The 21,926-nt window shown below is 34.8% G+C and overlaps 1 long non-coding RNA gene across 1 annotated transcript; it reads left to right on the top strand.

Annotated features, from left to right (window-relative positions):
* The first annotated feature begins 4,309 nt into the window (after positions 1-4,309).
* On the top strand, positions 4,310-8,115 carry LOC116085381. The gene is made up of 2 exons (XR_004116524.1): positions 4,310-4,385; positions 7,964-8,115. It is a non-coding gene; the product is annotated as an uncharacterized LOC116085381 (long non-coding RNA).
* Positions 8,116-21,926: the final 13,811 nt, after the last annotated feature.

The following is a 21,926-nucleotide window of genomic DNA, read 5'->3' as shown; positions in this document are numbered from 1 at the left end:
GAGATGCCAGCAAAACCCACCTGCATGTAAGAAGGCTAATGTAACTTGAAGTGTGGGATGAAGTGCAGTCTATGTTTTAGAAACACTGGCCTCAGATGCTAGACTTTTCAAAAAGAGGCATAAACGTAAAGACTAAGGTCTGACTCTTCAAAGAAAACTCATCAGAAATAGGCACACCATGACAATATTTTATCATCCTTCAAGCACCCAGGTTTCACTGTCTAGATCGTACCAGTAGACCTCAGACTTCAATTTAAACTCTGCATGTACACCAGGTCTGAGCGCTCCACGCTGATTCATAAGCATCTGACCCTATTGTACCCCTCAGATCATTTTCATTGTTTAGATTTTTGGAGTAAATTCTTTGTCTTTGATTGCTATGCCATGGGTATTCTGGGAATATAATTTCTAATTTTGATATGAATTTTAAATTGGAATATGGGCAACAAGCTGGTGGCGCCGTTGGAAATGCACACACATCAGACAATCAAACAAGAAAAATCTCCAATGAAAATCATTATAACAGAAGTTCTACCTGTGAGGGCAGGAAATGGCATCTGTTGTGCTCACCTGGAAGAACTTTAGTTTTTGTTCACAAGGGAGTGGATGAAAAGGAAAGTGAAAAACACATACGGAGAACACAGGCATTGGGGGAGCGGGGTCAGTAATTAGGGGAGTTTGTTGATGAGCTACAGATGGCAGATGCCAGAACTACATCATATCAATGAATTTGTATTTGGGGTCTGTTTCATGATAGAAAAAAAACAAAACTTACCACATTGAAATTTCTGAGTGTAGCTGAAGATCCTAGTGCATGTATTTTTAATGGGTGATGTTCTGTGTTTAGAAAGAAGGGACTTTACAGATTTTTTTACTGGGTAGGTTATAGCTATAGAGAGTGGAACTGAATTGCCTTTGGCAAGACATTTCTAGAAAAGGCTCATTTGCAGCATGGGATTTTCACATGGTTACATTTCTGATATATCGCTAACAATTGGAGATCAACATGGATAGGAAAATCAGACAACTTTAATTTACTATCAAATAATATGTATTCCTGCCTAACTGCTAAGTTAGTCTATGGTTGAGAGAAATGAGAACTGCATAGAAACATCAGGGTGTAAGTAGAACAGAAAAGAGAAAAGCAGCTACTGCATTCTATATTTTCTTATGTTTGTTTTTAAGGCAAAGACACTGAGAAAGATTTGTTCCTTCCCTGAATCTCTGCCCAAATGTGTCTCCATGTCTCTATTCACATTTCATTTTAAAGGTGACAGTGGAATAATTTTCACTAGTAGTTTTACTCCAAAATTTAAGCGATAACTTTTTGCTGCCTGGCTGGGCCATATCCATTTGAACCTCTGGAGAGTAGGGAACGGTATTTCAGAGGTAAGGTGTGATACAACACACTCATCTAATGATGATTTGAAATAATTGTCAAGCTCATCAAACCTAAAGAAATAAAAATGAGCCGACATAAGGAGCAAAGCACGGAGGGTACAGAGAAGGAAAGCCATGCACCTTTAATATTTTCAGACTGCACATTAGGGGAAAGTCAGAACCCTTCCAAACCTGCAGCTATGCGCTGCACTTAACAGGCTGAGCAGGAGAAGGACGAAACTGTGCATCTCTATTAACTCTGACCACAGTCTGACTTGAGTACTTACAACTGATATCCCTGGGCCTCTAGGGCAACATTCAAATGCAGGGGCAGAAACAACAGAGATGGCTGAGCTCAGAGGAGAGCATTTATGATAGTATTGCAAACAGCTCATTTAAAAGGTTTTCAAAATATGGTTGCAATATTGTTCCATGACTTCATTCTAAAGACTCTTAAAAGCATTCTTCTCAAAAATTGTAAGCTCATAAAGACCATTCTCTCTGCTTCTTTCTTTTTCGGTTCTGCACTGTAGGTTTCCGCAGGGGAAAAAAAAATGCAAAGAAAAAAGTTTGGTTTCAAGACAGGCCTCAAATTCCTGCTTTGATTATCTCGGAACCAAATGTCTTAAGTTAATAATTTGTTTTTGAATGGATATTTACATTGCTAAAAAAGATGCCAGCATTCTTTTGATGTTATAGGGATTAATATATTTGTCACCAGATTCTGCTATCTGGATTACATAAGAAATTCTTTTTTTCCTTTTTATTAATTATTTCTTTACTTTACATCCTGATTGCAGCCTCCCCTCCCTCCTTGCCTCCCAGTGCCCCCCTCTCACCTCAGCTCCCCACTCATCCACCACTCCTCTCTTCCTTTTCAGGAAAGAGGAGGTGGTCTCTCATGCATATCAACCAGCCTAGGCAGTAAGACTTCTTGCTTCTTCTTCTATAGGAACTAGATTAGGAAGCCCAGTTAGGAGAAAGAGTTCCAAAGGCTGAAAGAGAGATCTGAGACAGCTCATGCTCCAGCTTCGGAGGTCCCATAGGAAGACCCAGCTGCAGAGCTGTCACATATCTGCAGTCAGCCTAGGTTAGCTCCAGGCATGCTCTGGTTAGCCATTCAGTCCATATGAGCCCCTACCGACACAGGTTAGCTGAGTCTGGAGGCTTTCTTGTAGTGACCCCTCTGGCTCCTATAAAACTTCCTGCCCGCCTTTCCACAGGATTACCCAGGCTCCACTTGAAGTTTGGCTGTGGGTCTCCCCATCCGTTTCCATCAGTTGCTGGGTGAAGCCTCTTTGATGACAGTTACGCTAGACTCCTCTCTGCAAGTATACCGGAATATCAGTAACAGTGTCAGGAGTGGACTCCCTCTAATAAAATGGGACTTAAGGTGAGCCAGACATAGGTTGGCCATTCTCTCATATTCTTATCTGTCTTTTAACTCTTGCACATCTTGTAGGCAGGGCAAATTGTGGGCCTAAGGTTTTGGTGGCTGGGTTGATATCCCAGTACTTGAGTTCCTCCACTGGAAGCCTTGTCTGCTTAGAATAGTCAGGCTCCCTATAGCCTCTTCTAGGAGTCTTAGGTAGGATCACTCTCATAGATTCCTGAAATTTTTCTTAATTGCAAACATTTCTTTGGATATATCCATGTGCGTTGCACTTTCCTTGCTTAGGCTCTCTTGTGGGCCAACATAAAAGAATGTGGAAACATAAAATATTGTAAACTGTCAGAGTGTTTAAATAACTGTTATCTTCTTAATACCAGTTTTATCTGCCTTTCAATTAGATGTTTCTATTTGATGAATTATAACAAATATATTACAAATGTGAAAGAATGTGTTTTTACTTAAATACTTTCTAAAATTTCCTCTATAAGCTCTAGGGATCTTCTCCAAGTTTCTTCTCATAGCTGATAAAGTAGTGAGCCCTCAGATGGGAAGAGGGTTCTATCAACAGTATGAAGCAATGTGGTAAGATCTTTCTGCTAGATAAGAAAACACCCTTACTAAAGCCAATGTATAGTTGTTACCTGCAGCAGAAAATTATATAGACTTACGTTTATATTTGAAGATTTGATTATATAATTAATAAGATTGATAAACATATGGAATGAAAATGAATGAAGGTGAATACTGGATAAACTAAACATTACCCTGAGTCTTTATTTTGAACTCTTTAAAACTAAACACTAGCATATACATAATGCCATACTCCATGAATATGAATTACTATAATATGGTTCTTCTCAACTATGTGTCAATACATGATGAACAACAAAGATACATGCGTACACACACACAGACACACACACACACACACATATACAATCTGGTTTGACATTCACATGCTATCACCTTTTTTTTCCTTGAAGTAAAAAAAAAAAGGAAAAAAAAGCTATTTTTCTCTTCTTTTTCATTAATTATTCGAGGAAATTTATCCCAATGTACTTTGATTATATCCACTTCACCCCACAAACCTTCCTTATCCTCTCCATTTGCCTGGCTCCATGTCCTCATTTTATTTGACACGCATGGAGAACAATCTGGGCTTCATTCAGACTTGGGTGTGTGGTCATTCACTGACCCTACCAGGAACCAGTCTTAAAGAAAACCAGCTCTCCTTCTCCTAAGTGCTCTTGTTGGCCAATAGCTGCTCAGCTAGGGGTGTGATTGCACGCCTACCTCCTATCTCCATGCTGGTATTGTATGTGAGCAGATCTTGTGCACAGTACCAAATCCACGGTGGGTTCATATGTACAACTCCCCTGATGTATCCAGAAAACCATTTTCTTCTACCTACTGCTTCTGGTACTGACAGTATCCCCAATGCCTTTCTTCAAAAATCCTTGAATCAAGAAAACAGGGTGAATGGTAGTATTCGGCCCTAACTAGCCTGAGTGTGATGTAGTTTTTGTCTCCATTGTAGGTCTCTGTGTTTATTGTTCTCAACTGAAAGAGAAGCTTCTCTGAGAACAGACTGATGAATCCACAATTTATGGATGTAAGTCATAAGCTTAATACTATACTTGTTTTGAAGTATCAAAGTTGTAGATGTTACTGTAGGGCCTTATGACATGTCTAACTAGAGAATCTTGTCCTGATTAATGGCCAGGTTATTGTTCTTTATTGTAGAGCTGGGAATAATTGTAGGGAGAAAATGTTTGTTCCACTTAACATACATAGCACCTTCTAGCACTATGAAAACAATCAGTAAGAATTAAGCTTTCAGGTAAGAGACAGCTTAAAGTTTTTATATTCTGTGAATTGGGTATGTTGTTTTACTTTTTCTTTTGTTTTGTTTTTAAGAATAGGGTCGAGGCATCAATTGGAGAAGAGGCCCTTGGTTCCATGAAGGCTCCATGCCTCAGTTTAGGAGAATGCGAGAGCAGGGATTCAGGAGTGGATGGGTGGGGGCACATCCTCATAGAAGGAGGAGGAGGGGGGATGGGATAGAGAGTATCTGGGGGGGCAAATTGGGAAAAGGGATAACCTTTGAAATGTAAATAAATAAAATATCCAATAAAAAAAGGGAATTGGGTTTTATTGTTAAGCTCTTGTGGACAGTCACAAATAATGGCATTAGTTGTAATCTTTGGGGTCTATTGGTTCCCACTACCCGGAAATTCAAATAGGCATAAAATTTTTGATACAGAGATTTTCTTAGCCTGTGGTATCTAGTAATGTCATAGTTACCCCATTTTATAGGCTAACTATACATACTCCTTTATTTAATGATCTCTGAGCTAAGAAAAGAGAGGGTATGGTATAGATATCCCACTTAGGGTTTAGGATTATAGTTTTATTTTTTAGTTCTCAACACCATGGTCGTGTGTGTGTGTGTATCTTGAACAATAGTGGATTTCTATCTGAGTTTTTCTAAAGAGTAATTTCAGTGATGCTAAATCATAATTATAATTTGCTAGAGTTTTAAAATGCAACTCATAGTATTCTGCTATTTTAATTACATCCTCTGTTTTAATGAAATTCAATATATGTGGTGTAGCTACTTAAGTATTCCCCCATCTACCCACAGCCATATGGAGAAAATCCTGAAGAATCAATGTAGAAGAGTGGGAAACAAAAGTGGACAGGACAATAATAGTCTGGGCCTATTACTTTAAAAAGTTTCTATGCTTTGGTCCTTCACACCAGCACAGGTCCCTTGCTAATAATAAACATGCCAAGGGGATCCAAATCAATACCCTGGCAGCAAAGCTTCCTCTCCATTATTTCTCTTTCCTCTCTTGTAGCTTATTTCCCTGCTTGAATTAAGAACTAAAGGATGGAAGAGTTTAATGGTGTGAATGTAGGAAAACATGATTCAAGCTTGTCACCTCATTTGATCTAATTCTCTGTCTTTCATTACTGGGTCAGAGTAAAACCCTGTAAGCTAAGTTAACTAAAACAAACCTCATTTATGTTATTTAATTTTTGTTTTAAAATATTATTTCATTCATAAAAAAGAATTTTTACATACCATACACTGTCTCCTATAATTTATTTTTCTTGCATTAGTATATTTTATTAATTGCTGATCCAAAATTGAAATTTTTAATTAGATTGCATTCTATTCTGGCAGATTTTCCTGCTGTACCCACAGTCCTCTGTCCCATAAAATATCCACAAAGTAGCCACTAACACATTTCATTTAGTGGTCATATGTTCTAGGTTTCTTGCTATACGAATTCCTCAGTCATTTCCTTTTTTTGAAAAGCTTAAAATATTTTAAAAATTCTGGTTGAGTAGTATCTCTTCTCCAGTTGTGTTTTCTGACAAGTGTCTATTGATCAAATGGAATTATGACTCTTTGAAAGATGGTAGAAGCAACTGTTTTCTATCATATCAACAGTACTTGAATGAACATGCATAATCAGTCTCACTGTTAAACATGATCACAGACTGAGACAGAAATTACCAGATTTCCCCACTAGGACATGACTCTCCTTTTCCTTCTTTCTAGTGTGTGTTTCGTGGGAGTTATAAGCTACACAAATTATGTGTAATAACTTGTGAGTTCCATATATAATTTAAACCATGGTAGATATTAGAGTGGAATATACATTCAATCTATCATAAAACAATCTAATGATAGTACAGGTATATTAGAATACAGGTATAAATAATCACATATATCTATATAATCTATCTTTGTATGTAATGTATATTTCTATTCGTGATATAAAACCTATGTATGTTTCCATGTATTTACACTTCAGTGGCAAATGACCTCTAGTGACCCAGAGGAAAATGGAAAAGTTTATAAGCCTTTGAGTTTTCAAAAAAAAAACCCTATGAAACTTTGTTAAGTCAGTAATACTGCAGTAGCAGCAGAATCAATGCCAAAGAAAAAAACTATAAAAACATTGATGGAGGAGACCAGAAGTAGGAAAGATTCTCTGGACTAAAGTGTTCTTTATCAAAGATATATATAGGAAACTATCTTAGGAGTTATCTATAGCTTATAATAGCAACACTAAAATACAAATAAATGAAATATGTGATTTACAGGGAACTGAGCAGCAAAGAATATTGCTTTAAAACAGATTTATAATGAACATTTTCACTAAAAACTGTAATACCTGCTTTGTCTTGTATTTTAGTTATAACTGTCTATTTGGTACAAAAATGTCACTAATTACTAGAAAAAGGAATGCTTTGGCTTTAAATATTTTGCAGTATTGTCCATAAAAATCATAGACTGAGACACAGAACCTTCATAGGGCCAAGGTCCTCTCCTTCCATGACCGACTTGGCCATCCTCTGCTATACACATGCTGCTGGAGAGCCATGAATCACCCCATGTGTACTCTTTGGTTGGTGGTTTAGTCCCGGGGAGCTCTGAGGTTCCTAGTTAGTTCATATTGTTGTTCTATGCCCCAGTGTAGGGGAATGCCAGGGCCAGGAAGTGAGAGAGGGTGGGGTAGTGATCAGGGGGAGAGGGAGGGAACAGAGGATTGTTTTAGTTTTTGGTTTTTATTTTTTTTCTTATTTTATTTTATTTTTCTTTTTTCTTTTGGAGGTGAACGTGGGAAAGAAGGTAATGTAAATAGAGAAAACATCTAATAAAAAAGAAAAAGAAAAAGAAAAAAATCATAGGCTGAGCTGCCAAGTTGAAGATACCGTCTTGCCAACACCTAGGCAAAAGTGATCAGGCCCTCTTCCAAACAGGGAGAAATAATGACTATGGATTTGAAATTTGAGCGTGAATGTATAGGAGTTATATGTAACCAGGAATTCATGCCACAGCAGCCCAAACAGACCAAAGTCCAGTTAGTGTGGCAACAGATAATTGCAAAAAGAGTTGCTTGTGAAAGTAAAGGAATTGATAGAGCATTTCTATATAAACTGATCCACAGCAAACAAATCCTAGCTCAGAAATCTACATAAATTAGAAAGAGTCAGAAAGAATCGAAGATTTCTTGACTCCATGACTATTCAGCATTTCTTCAGATTTTCATCCCTGTGCTTGGGGCTCTGTTCCTTTTCTTAGGCTGCCATGTCAAGAGTTGATACCATGTTTTTTGTTTATTTTACAGTTTTTTTGTTTTTTTAATTTTGTCCTGTTTGTTTCTCTCTTAGATGTCTGTTTTATTCTAATGAGAGGCAGAAAGAGAGTGGATCCTGGAGTGGAGTGACGTGTGGAGGAAATGAGAGAAATGGAAGGAGGGGAAACTGAAATCAGGATATTTTGTATGAGAAAAGATTTCATTTCTAATAAAAATGATAAAGGATTTGCTATAGTCATGGACGACAGATTAACACAGTTTCTTATGCTTCGTTTGTGAGACATTTTCCTACATATGATTCTAGGGTTGAATTGAAATAACTAATTAGTATCATTAATCTAATAGTCTCTTACCAGTCTTGTAGAATATAAATATGTATCAATGCTAACTTAGGACAAATAATAGTTCAATAAATAACACAATGTTATGTTTGCTTAATTCCCTGATCATTTGGAATGACCGGTAAAGTACTACACATCTGACACTGTTGTCAGTACATTGCTTAATCTTAATATTAGCACAGTGAATTCACAAAGTGCTTTATGATCATTAATTAGTCATACTGTGTCACACTGCATGAAGAAATGTGAAGTTATCAGAAATTAAGTTACAAATAATGTAGCTGGTTATCCTGGAGGAATTACTCCTTACAAGCAAATGTGCACTTCAAATTATAGTTTATTAATTTGTGGGACTTTTGAGCTTCTTGCTCTGATAAGTACAAGTCTGTATAATTAATGTAGAAATGCACCTCTTTTACAGCTATATTCCTGTTTTTTTTTTTTTTTTTTTTTTTTTTTTTTTTTTAGACTTTAGGCTGTACGCTGTTATGAAAATCTTAGCTCTGAATTTGATTAGCTTTTTTGTTGTCCTTGAAGTTACAGATAAAAAGTTTAAAGAAAGAAAAGCTTTCAGCATACCATAGATCATGTTTTCCCTTTCTCTAGGCAACAAAGTATTTACGTATTTATTGATGGTTTTGTTTATCCTGAAAATTGCTTAGTAAATATCTTTGTTTCAGAACACTCCCAAGTAGCTTTGTTATCTTTTCTAATGAAGCTCATGTTTTCCAAAACTTATGTAACATGTGCCATTTCTAATATATGTCAGTCATTTGCCACAAAATTTTCCTGAAGTTAATAGTGTTCCTTCCTCACCTTTCCAGACCATGAGCTTACAAGAAAGAAACAAAACAGAGTTTCCTAGTAGACTTAAGGAACTCAAACTTTTTCAGAGTTTCCATGTTAACTTAACTGCCATTTTTCACCAGTTTTCATACCCATTAAATAACTTTCCAATATCTCAATAAATCATTTTGTCATCCTAATTGTGACAAGACAACTTTCAATGCTAACATAATTTCTTCTGCTAATGACTGCAATTCTTTTAGGGAAATAATAGTGAAGCCATTCATATGAAAACAATGTGGATTCATATTTTAAAAGTTTGGTTTGTAATAGATAATTAGAGTGTTTTGTAATAGGAGGAGAAAATCTAGAGATAGATATAATTCATTAAGGAAAAAGAAGGATTAGAGAGTGGGAGAAGAAAAATGACCTTACTTGGAAGAGAGTGAGCTTCATGCTAGTTTGGTTTTGTCATATTATCTAAGTCATATATGCTTCAGTGACTTAGAACAAATGAATTACAGTGAAGGAGTATTGCTCAATTTATTCTCTAGTAATTATAGCTCAGATAAGAAACTTGTGTCATCTATAAATATTGTAGATATATAAAGAACTGTTTGTGTATACAGAAATGCCAATACTCTTATTTGCTTTTGTGTATACCCATTTAATATATAGAAAATATAATCTGTATTTGCAGAATAATACCCTGAACATATGAAACTACTAATTTTGACTATTTTCAAGAAATTCATTATCTGAATAAATAAAGAACTATTTAAAAATAGAAGTAGAAAGTAAAGCAGAGCAAGAATACGTAGTGTCATAGAATGCTACTTCGCTTGGGTAGGAGGTTACTGGTTTTCACTGGGTAATAAATCGGAACACTAATACTTGGTGATAACACATAACTTTATCAGGGAGCATAAATACAGAGATGTAAGTCCTAACTTTATTTGCTTATATCTTTTCCATTTTTTCTTCTTTTCTTTTTATTGGTTATTTTATTTATTTGCATTTCAAATGTTGTCGACTTTTTGGTTTCCCCTCCTCAAACCACTCATCCTATCCTCCCTCAATTCTGCCCCAATGAGGGTGTTCCCCTACCCACTCACCCACTCCTGCCTCACTGCCCTAGTATGCCTTCTATTCTGAGGTACTGAGCCTCCACAGGATCAATAGCCTCCCCTCCCACTGAAGCCAGATAAAGCAATCCTCTGCTGTAAATGCAGCTGGAGCCATGGTTCCTTCCATGTGTACTTTTTGGTTAGGGGTTTAATGCCTGGGAGCTCTGTGGTGTCCTGTTAGTTGATTGTTGTTCTTCCTATGAGGTTACACCTCCTTTAGTCCTCTTATTGGCGTCCCAGTGTTTAGTGTGATGGTTGGCTGTGACCATCTGAATCTATATTGGTCAGGCACTCGCAGAGCCTCTCAGCAAGCCCTTCTTGACATCATCAATAGTGTCTAGGTTTGTTGTCTGCAGATGGGATGAATCCTTAGGTGAAGCAGTCTCTCTAGATGGCCTTTCCTTCTGTTCAACTCTTGTTCCTACATTTCCTCTAGACAGGAACCATTCTAGGTTAAAAATTGTGGGATGCATGGGTGGCTCCATTCCTCAAGTGGGAACTGTGACTATCCACTGGATATGATCTTAACAAATTCTCTCTCCCCTTTTCGTGTATTTCAGCTAATGTCAACCCCTTTTGGTCCTGGGAATCTTTTTCTTCCCTGGCATCTGGGACTTTCTAGTTCCTCCCCCCAGCTCACCATCCCCCACTGCTACATACCTCAGTTCAATTTCCTTACCTTATGTATTTCTCCACAGACCGTCTCCTCCCACACCCGATTTTCCTTCCCCTTTCCCCTCTTTATACTCCCTCCCTCCCTTTCTCTACCTCCCGTGATTATTTTGTTCCCCCTTCTAAATAGGACTGAAGCACCCACACTTTGTTCTTTTTTTCTGAGCTTCCTATGGTCTGTGAGTTGTATCATGGGTATTCTGAGCTTTTTTTCCCCCCTAATATCCAATTCGTGAGTACATTCCATGTGTGTTCTTTTGTGACTGGGTTACCTCACTTAGGATGATATTTTCTAGTTCCATCCCTTTGCATGCAAATTTCATGAAATAATTGTTTTTAATAGCTGAGTAGCGTTCTACTGTGTAAATGTACCACATTTTCTGTACCTATTCCTCTGTTGAAGGACATCTGGGTTGTTTCCATCTTCAGGATACTATAAATAAGGATACTATAAACATAGTAAAGCATGTGTTTTTGTTTTAATTTGTATGTGTGTAAATTCCTTTACCTAACAAATATTTAGTGATCCAATATTTAATATGTTTAGTTTAATATTCTAGGTTTTAAGTAGAATAGGTAAACTTCTGTTAGTATTGTAAGCTGAGTTATTCCTCTTTTACATAGAATAAGAGAAATACTCTTCTAAGAAATTGTATTACCCAGGACCTCAGTGTTTTCTTTCTGAAACTCATGTCACCTGTTTTGGTACTAGATATGGGGTGAAGTCTACCTAATATATCAATATCAGGTAATGTGGAGAATGCGCTCAGTACTGCTAATTTAGAAATCTTCATCTCCAGATCATTCTAATGTTAAGTAAGTTTTCTTACTCTTAGTAGGACTATTATAAGTTGTATCAGAAGATACAGTAAAGAACTAGAAAAACATTATTAATTTTTGTCTGTTATGGAAAATACTTCCATTCAAAACTTCCTGGTGGTTTTTGTATGAAATTCATAGGCTTTCTGTAAAGAAAAGTATTTTTGTCCCTTTTGAATGTAAAATCACATTAGGATTTTTTTTTTCACAGCTAAAAGTTTTTGAACTTTGTTTTTTAGCCTATCACCTTCCATTTGTCATCAGCCACTGTGTTAACTAGTCACACCATTCATTGTCTGAGATATGTGAAGACATAGTAAAAATACATTCATTTTTACCACTACAATCAAATGGAAATGTTATTATGCAGATCATTCGGTATGTATATCCAGTTCACAAACTTACTACATTGATAAAACATAGTTTTCAATTTAAAAAAATATCCTTCTGGTTTGAAAAAAATTAGATGTACTTTTTATTATTCAACATGATACAGATAAAATAACACTTTAATTTTCCTAAGTAGTTGGGAAAAACAACTAGGGAATGTATATTATGACTAATCATTATTGTCTAATAAAATCATGCTGAATATATTTTGAATTTCATGATTCATCAGAAATGATTTGTTAGTAATTTTACTGTGGTAGTTGCAGAATTAGATCTGCTATTCTTCTATGAATTCAGAGACTAATTCACTTCCTGTACTCATAGATTCGAATCATGTTGTTACATTTTAAAATATAATATGAAATAAGATTATCATAGCAACTAGAAATTCCAGTTTTAAGACACATAATTAACACATTTAATTACTCTTTATTTATTATTCATTCTACAGCTATTGATCTATGACTTCTCTTTTAAAATGTATATTTTAAAAGCATTCTTTAATAATTTTCTTAATTTGTGATTTTAAATTAGCTAAAATTATTTTTCTAACTATACTTGTTTAAATGTACACAAAACTAAATTTATAAAGTTTTGCTGTTATGTCTGTTAATTATATCAAAATCATGTAAGCTCTTTTTTCCCCTGATAGACAGAGGAGAAATAATCCTAGTGCAGGGAGGACCTGAATTTGTATATTAATTGCTTTTCATTATTACTTCTGTGAATACGAAATAATTTGCTTTTATCTTTATCTAGCTTTTTTACACAATCTTTTAAAACATATAAAAAGTAATTAGAGCATGGTCTCAGGCTGCTCCACATTTAATAAAATCACTTCCTATGGAGCCGTCCGCACACCACTAGCGTAGTGTGCCAAAAAACTTAATTTTCATGTCCTGCTTCTTCCAGCTCTGTAAAGAAGGCTGAGACAATGAAAATGACGTTAAAGTTAACTTTATCACCTATAAAGATCAAATCACCTTTGTATTAACTGAAGTTCCTCGAGGATAGAGCATGGCATAAAGGGCTGCTAAAAAGAATGTACAAATATGATGGTGAAAAATTCATCCCACCCCTTGAGTCATTTGGGATTGGTTGAATCTAAAATGAGAAGGAGCTTGACTGGGAAGACATGTAAGAACATAAGCTTCATGAAGATGGTAAAAAATCTTCAGAATCAACAAATGGTAGTTATGTGGAAAAATCATAATCCAGAACCACAGGGCAAGATTGGGGATTAAAGTGAGGTTATTGGAAGAATAGAATATTTTCTCTATCTTTTCAAAGTTGATTCTGTTTTTTGACATGATAGATGCTCTCTGTATTCTGTGACTTCTGTGGTCCCATGAGTTCCTGATTATGGACACTGAATTCCTGATTACAATCACTAATAGATACAAGCAACCTCAAATTCCTGATTTCAGTCAGTAATAGATACAATGCACCCCCAACGTCCTCTATTACAGTCCCTAAAATATACAATGGGCCCAGAATTTCTGGATTACTGTCTCTGATAAATGCAATGCATCCCAAATTCTTTGTTCCCTTTGTGAATGGAGGAAGTCTGATCTTCCTATCTCTTTAGATAAAACTTACCTCGGCCAACTGCCCTTTCCCCACTCCTTAATGATAATTATCATGAGACTTCAAATGTAATTGTCCTGATTACATTTAGCTGTTAATTTGTAGGCTAAAAAGGGAGATTTTAAGAATGGGATATTACAGTATTGTAGAAGGCCAAATTTGTTTATTATGCATCATAGATTTCATGAACAAAAAGCCAGTGTATCTATTGTGCATGAAAGGCGTGTTAACTTGGAAAAGGATATTCTGGCTAAGTTCACTGAAGTTATTTAAAGTGACAAATAATTTATTTTAATCAAAACTGTACACTTAAGTAAAATAATTCCATAATTACGTAGTGAGTAGAAAGCAACCACAATAAAGAAGGCCACTTTGAAAATAAACCACAGAAACCAAAAGCCTATTTACTGAGGGTCTCACTTAGGCCAGAAGGCCACAGATACAGGGGGCTGACCTGAATTATTAATGGCCATACATGCTCCTTTAGTGGACCAAATGTATGGTAGAAACTACACCCCTACATTTCTTATGTTTAATGTATAGTAGAAATTACACCCCTATGAAATGTTTATTATAAGTTTATTTTTTTCATTACGTGAGAACATTCTACTTGTTCTTCTGTCTTTGTTAACTTCCAATATAGAATAGAACATATCTTTATGAACTGGATTTCCTCGCCTCTCATAAAGCTATCCCAGGCTGCCTTAAAAGAGGCTTTATAGCATCATTCTCTATTGGAAGTTGTGCTATTATCTGTCTTAGTCGGGGTGTCTATTCCTGCACAAACATCATGACCAAGAAGCAAGTTGGGGAGGAAAGGGTTTATTCAGTTTACTTCCACATGGCTGTTCATCACCAAAGGAAGTCAGGACTGAAACTCTAAGCAGGTCAGGAAGCAGAAGCTGATGCAGAGGCCATGGAGGGATGTTCCTTGCTGGCTTGCTTCCCCTGGCTTGCTCAACCTGCTCTCTTATAGAACCCAAGACTTCCAGTCCATGGATGGCACCACCCACAAGGGGCCCTACCCCCTTGATCACTAATTGAGAAAATGCCCCACAGCTGGATCTCATGGAGGCACTTCCCCAACTGAAGCTCCCTTCTCTGTGATAACTCCAGCCTGTGTCAAGTTGGCACAAAAAAACAGCCAGTATATTATCCACACATTTTCCCAATTAATATTCGCAATGAACAACATATAATCACCAAGTACAAATTAGTTTTCTGGTTAATCTATTTATCAATAAAGCTGTGTGCTTATTTATGATACACATTTTCTTGGATTAGGGTAGAGAATCAAGTGGTTGTAAATATGAGTTTTTAAGATTTATTTCTTATATTAAAAGTATAAAAAGCAGAAATTACTTTTATCAAACAAAAATAACTTCTGAAAATTGTAAAGAGTACTACTTGAACATGGGATAAGTAGCTCAGCAGTTTAATGTTCAGGCTACTCTGCTCGGGAACAGAAGGTCTATTTACAGAGACCACATGGCTCAGAGATAACTGTCATAATAGATCTAGTTGATCTGATTCCCACTTCTGGCCTTTGTGGTCCAGACAAGCCCAAGCTGCACAGACATGAAAGTATAAACCTAATACACATTGAATAAAATGTATTTATATTAAAAAAAGAGTACAGAGAGATTATGTAAAATACATACTGGACATGCTAGAAGGTATTGCACAATAAAACATTTTATACAGGAAAACATCTAAGAAGAGTTAAGTAGTTGTCAATTGACTGAAAGATTTTTAATTAAAATATTCTCATACCTTATGGTAGAGAGACAAACATTGCATATATGCAAAATACACATATTAAGTATGAAAGCCCCAGTAACAATTTAAATAATAACTAAGGGAAATTGCTGAGGATTTTATCCAGTAGAAGATCTAAAACCATAGAAGGATTTTAAATAGGCACATAATAAAATTACATACTCATTTTAGGACTGGCATTCTGGCACCAGATGAGGCAATATTGAATATGGACTTAATGAGTCATAAAATAGGCTTGATTTATACAGTGTTGTCTGTCAACAGATAACAGGAATATGGCAGTGATGGGTGAAGTGAAAGCATAAAGATAATTGTAAAAGGTTTTCCTGAGGAATCAATGGACCCCAGCAATTGGATCCTTGTTTGAAACTAATAATAAATTATTAAAACATATTCATTATTAATTATCACATTTATTACTTTCAGAATGGTTGTTTAAATTTATCAGTGATGTCTAAACAATAGAATCAATTTGTAATATTGATGGATTAAAATTAAGATGGAGATGACTATTCTATTTTCTGCAGTAGGACATTCTAGAGTCAGTGATAAAATACTTACTATTTCCTCTTCCTATAATAAAACTAAAGAATTCACATACGTGAATTCAGCAACACAAAAAGGTTATGTAATCAGTTATAAATTTATTTAACTTTGTAGATGAACTAAGAGAGCATTTAGTTACTTATTCATTAATTAAATACTTTTTCTCCACTTCAAAGGTAATTTCTATAAAACACATTGCATTTAAAAATATGTAAAAATAAACAAGGAAACAGAAATGAGAATGGGTGATGGCTCCTTTGTTAATTGACAGGGGAAGTCAAAGGATGTTCAAGTCACAGGGAAAGTTATCAGACTATTTTTTCTGATAATAATAGAAGTAGGCATATCAGACCAATATTTATGGACATACTAATGAGGTTATGGGCTTAGAGAAAGAGAATTGTTGGACCTTTGTCTTAAGATGGAGAAATCCTCCTCTATCTACTCATGATTATGAAGAAGTAGACACAGATTAAGGGTACCTTGGCAGATACACTGGATGGATGTCATTTGTGTCTTCTCTCCCATATATGCCAATGCCAATGATAATGTTCTTGGGAAGAAGTATGTATTTCTTCCTTATCCTAGAGGAATAAGATCCTAAAATTCCAACAGACCCTTTCTCTTACTCTGTACTTAATATACTTGTTGTATATCTTATAGGAAATATGTGGAAGATGCAATATTTTTCACTACTTCTAATATTAATATTTTAATGTAATAGGAATGCTCTAGGCATGTAGTAGAGTGTACTTTTAGTAACATATCAGTGATTATTATTTAAAATTATACAAAGTACAATTTCACCATCATTATGGGTACTGGAATGGTGTGGTAGTTTCACTTGTTTCAGAATCAGATTTTAGTATCTGTCTCACATTAAAACTGAGTTTAGTTGCTGTGTGGAATAAAATGCCTGCAAAGCCTGCCAACGCCTGCCAGTGTTTCATAGACCTTCCTGGGCATGGAAGACATCCCTGTCAACTATTTGCTATGTCATGAGCCCATACTTATTTTAACATCTGGAAGCTACCCTTGGGGGCATGACTGTTTAGAAATCATCATTCTGGGGCTAGGCAGCCTGCATTACAAAGGATTTACTTGCTTTGCTTAATATAGATTTTCAAAATTTACTGTTTAGAAGGTCAGAAACAATCTTCTAGAAACATGAAATCGTCTTGTCTTTTTAAAACTTTAAATACAAGTTGAATTGAATTTCAGAACCTCTTAATTTCTGTTTTAGACATTTAAAAAATAAAGTTCCAAAGAATATAACATCTTGATGGATGAAAAGTCTTATCTCATTTTGTGTGGGCTTTTCTCTGGCTTGGCAGAGAGATGTGCCTCGGTATGAACAGAAGACAATATTGCTCATTCTGCTGTAAAATCTACTGTAAGAATGTGTCTCAACCATTATCCATTGACTCAAAGAATGGAGCTGCATTTATTAAATATTCATACTTGGACTTTAGGTATTTGATTTCCCATGTTTTACAGAACTTGTTAACATTTTTATTTATCATAGGCAAAATGATAAATAAATAAATAAATAAATAAATAAATAAATAAATGCAAGCTTTGTAATCTAGTATCAGTTGTTTGCCAGACAGAAGCATTGCCATGTTAGAGCAATTCTTGCATTGTGAATGACAAGAGAGCAGATCAACTTCACCAAATTGATTCTAGATACATAGTTTTTATTTCTAGTATAAGTAGTTTTTTTAAATGCTATTAAGGATGTTTGTTTTTAATATGTGTATGGAATTGTTATAGATTGATCTTTTTGTATTAGAATTATCTAGAATCCACTTTTTCTAGAAAGTAGTCTCAAAATGTACTCAGATTATCTTCTTTTATAACTATTTTTGAAAGACTAGAATCACTGATAATACGTTATTTGATGAAGTAGATTAATGGGCTGAGAAAAAAGTTCTATTGCTGACATTAGATAGGTTAGACTTCAGTTGTTTCCCTGCAATATGTACAAATACTAACAGTACCTTTTGATACATATACAGTACCTTTGAATTCTTTGTGCAATATTCCTCTTTCGTTTAGCTATGTTTTCTTAGGAGATTTTTTATAAGCTAAATTCTTATATCAAAAGACAAGTTTTAAACAATTTAAAAAATAAATGAAATCTATAAGCAGAAGTAACTTAATACAACCTTCTAATTATTAAATGGAAGTTGACATTACTTTGAAATAGCTTAGATTCTTACTTAGTTTGCTTAAATGATTAAATTCTTTAATGTTTTTATTCTTTAATCTTTTTCTTTCTTTTTTATTGGATATTTTCTATATTTACAATTCAAATGTTATCCCCTTTTCCAGTATTCTCCAAGAAAACACCTATCCCATTCCTCCTTCCCCTGCTTCTATGACTGTGTTCCCTGACCCATGCACCCACCATTCCTGCATCCCTGCCCTGTTATTTTCCTCCACTGGGGCATCAAGCTTTCACAAGACCAAAGGCTTCTCCCATTAATACCCGAAAAGGCCATCCTCTGCATCATATGCAGCTGGAGATTATGTCATACCGTATATGTTATACAATTAGGAAAAATTAAATATTAGACTAAAAAATCTGTAAACTTGTGAGGATGGAAACAAAACAGTAGTTTGAGAAATAAACTTGATTAAAACATAGATACATTAAAGTTAATGTTATCTCTATGAAATTAATGTGTACAGAGAATATCTGGGTAGGATAAGGATCAATATTCTGAAGTCCAATGCAAATTTCATAGTTTTATTTTTGGTAACATCCTCCAACATATGACATAGCTTGATATTTTATCTGTATTTTTCATAGGTATTCAGGATAAGTATTTAGACTGGTAGAGTTTTGGATTAGAGCAGAAATATGGGCATATGATTATATAAAAAAAATTTGAAATTGGCAATGTGAATCTATTGTGACATAAGGCACAACACCGTTACCTGGTAAGTTTGGGAAAGTCTGTAGGATAGGGCTTGAGAGAAATTTGTTGGTGAAAGAAAAATAGTGTCTGTGTGGTAAGATGAAAACAGGGAAACCATATCTATCAATATGTATTTAAAATTTATATATGTAATATAAAACTATAATATAGAAGTATTTTATAGGCAGGGTAGAAATAATATTCTGAAGTCCAATTCATAGTCTTACTTATGGTAGCTCTGACAACCTATAACATAACTTGATATTTTGTCTTTATTACATATTTATTGGTGGCAGGCTTTGTAGCTATATATATGCTCAAGCTATGCCCAGTGTGGGAAAATAAGGTCATGAGGTGAAATATGAAGAAACTGATAAATGTTTAAGCATTTGAACTGGAAAAGAATTTGAAACAGACTATTCTATTTTATATATTTTTAAAATTTTTGATGTCTTTTATAAACACAGAGATAATAGATAGAAATAAGAAGAAAGCAAAAGGTCTATTAAAAAGTTTTTTCCCAGTCTTTTGGGACAACAAATAAAAACATATTATACTATCTTTGGAAACTCACATTTCTCTTCATTCAGTTCTCATAATATGTGTTTTTGTATCATTTAGTAGATTCTCTAGAAAATAATTGTCAAAAGTGACATCATAATAAAGTATTCATCATGGCACATTCTGCTTTTATGTTGTAATTCTTTTATAATATTTTAACTATAGAAACATGTAATGCAATGTGTTTTGCTACATATTATCATTTTATCCTAAAACCTCTGCCCTGTGTTTTGTGTTAGATTTTTAATGGTGATAGTTCACATGTACACAAAATTTTCTTAGCAGATGTGTATCCTGTGAAGTATTAGATAACTCATTAATTATTGATGAAACTGTAGGTCTAGTTACAGGATCAAATGCGACATTAATCATTAATGCTCCTTGCTTAAATGCATTAGAATAAACATTTACTTCTCACAGCAGAATCACAGAAGTATAGATTGCCTCTGTTTAAACATTGCTTTCTTACTCCATTCACTTAAAGTCAGTTAAGGTCTAGTCTTCAAAGCTGCCTTCTGTCACTGGTGTATGGCCTCAGCTTTTCCTCTAAATAGGTGACTTTATGGACATTTACGATATTGTCTAACATTTTATGCTTATTTTCAACTAAAAATTTTGTCTAAGGATGTCTGAATGAGTGTGTATGTGTGTGTGTGTGTGTGTGTGTGTGTGTGTGTGTGTGTGTGTGTTGTATTCATTTCTTACTGGTTGTTCTGACTAGCTTTGATTTCATGATCCTATGACCTCATAATATTCCTTCAATGTGAACATAGACGTGCATCATCATGCATATGTATGCATGTATGTATATGTATATATATATCATCACTTATATATATCTATTCATGTGTGTATGTGTATATAAGTATATATTATATATACATTATGTTTTCATATCTCTTCATTACTGAGTTCACATGTATGAAAATATGCATGCATTTGAACACAGGGATCCATGGAGATTAGAAGTAAGCATTGAATGTCTTCCTCTAACATTCTCAACCTTAAGTTTGAACGTTAACTCTGAACAAAAAACAGTGAAAATGAAACTCAGAGGAAGTAGAAATTGAGGTACATGTATATTACTTGAAAACAGAAGCATTGTCATACATTATACCAAGTGTGTCTTTCTGAAGAAAAGAAAAATACGAGACCTGATGGCAATGCGAAGAGTTTAATTTATAAAATAATTATAAAGAAAGCTAATAATAGAAAAATATCACAGTTGTACTGCAAATGTCCCAACAAGGTATTACACTATTCTGTAAACTTTATAATACAACTTTCAACTCAATTTTAATTGCATAATTATCTAAAATTAGTTTAATGTGTATTCATTGCATAGTTCTGAGTGTATCAGTTTTCCAAAACTTAGTTGACATATAAAATATATCTTTAAGGTAAATTGTTTTATTATCTTCTAAAAGTATGCTATATACATAATATAACTAGACACAGAAAGCTATATCTATGGAATCAGATTTTTGGGGGGCCAAACCAGGAAAAAGAAAAGGACAGAACTATTCTGATGATTTCGTTGTAATATTTCACAGAATTCACTCTGGTGACTTTATTTATATTAATTTATAAATAAATTAAGTAAGTAAAAGACAACAAGAATATTTTACAGTATCTATTAACAAAATTTAAAATGTTTTCTTTTAGGGTTGAATGGTAGAAAGACTCGTTCTATGTGATTGATAGATTTTGATTACCTTGATGCCCTATAAAATATATGAGAACTAGGATTCCAGAGTAAAACATTTAGTGAACATTTAGTGATTGCTTTCTTGATTTTTCTCTTGACTTTTTTTTGACTTAGTCACTCTGCTGATGAGTCTCCCAGTGGCATTTTTCCATTAGGGATATCATTGTATTCTTCCTTTTTCATCAGGTGTTAACGGTTTTAAAGAGCATCCTTACATTACTACAGATCCCCCAGTGGACAAGCCAAAGGACACATACTCTTCTATGTTCAGAGAAGCCTTATTTATAATAGTCAGGTGCTGGAAAGAACCCAGATGTCCTTCCACAGAGGAATGGATACAGAAAATGTGGTACATTTACACAATGAAGTAATACTCAGCTATTAAAAATGAAGAATTCATGAAATTCTTAGGCAAATGGATAGAACTAAATATCATCCTGAGTGAGGTAACCAAATTGCAAAAGAAAACACATGGTATGCATTCACTGATAAGTAGATACTAGCCCAGAAGCTCCAAATACCCAGGATATAATTCACAGATCACGTGAAGCTCAACAAGAAGGAAGACCAAAGTGTGGGTGCTTCGGTCCTTCTTAGAAGGAGAATAAAATACTCACAGGAGCAAATATGGAGATAAAGTGTAGAGCAGAGACTAAAAGAAAGGCCACCCAGAGACTGTCCCACCTGGGGAATCATCCCATATACAGTTAATAAACCCAGACACTAATGTGGGTGCCAAGATGTGCATGCTGAAAGGAGCATAATATGACTGTCTCCTGAGAGGCCCTGCCAGAGC

This window comes from Mastomys coucha, unplaced genomic scaffold (genome assembly GCF_008632895.1).
Source record: "Mastomys coucha isolate ucsf_1 unplaced genomic scaffold, UCSF_Mcou_1 pScaffold9, whole genome shotgun sequence".
Taxonomy (NCBI): domain Eukaryota; kingdom Metazoa; phylum Chordata; class Mammalia; order Rodentia; family Muridae; genus Mastomys; species Mastomys coucha.
Note: the sequence above shows the minus strand (reverse complement) of the source record. Positions and strands in the feature narration are given on the sequence as shown.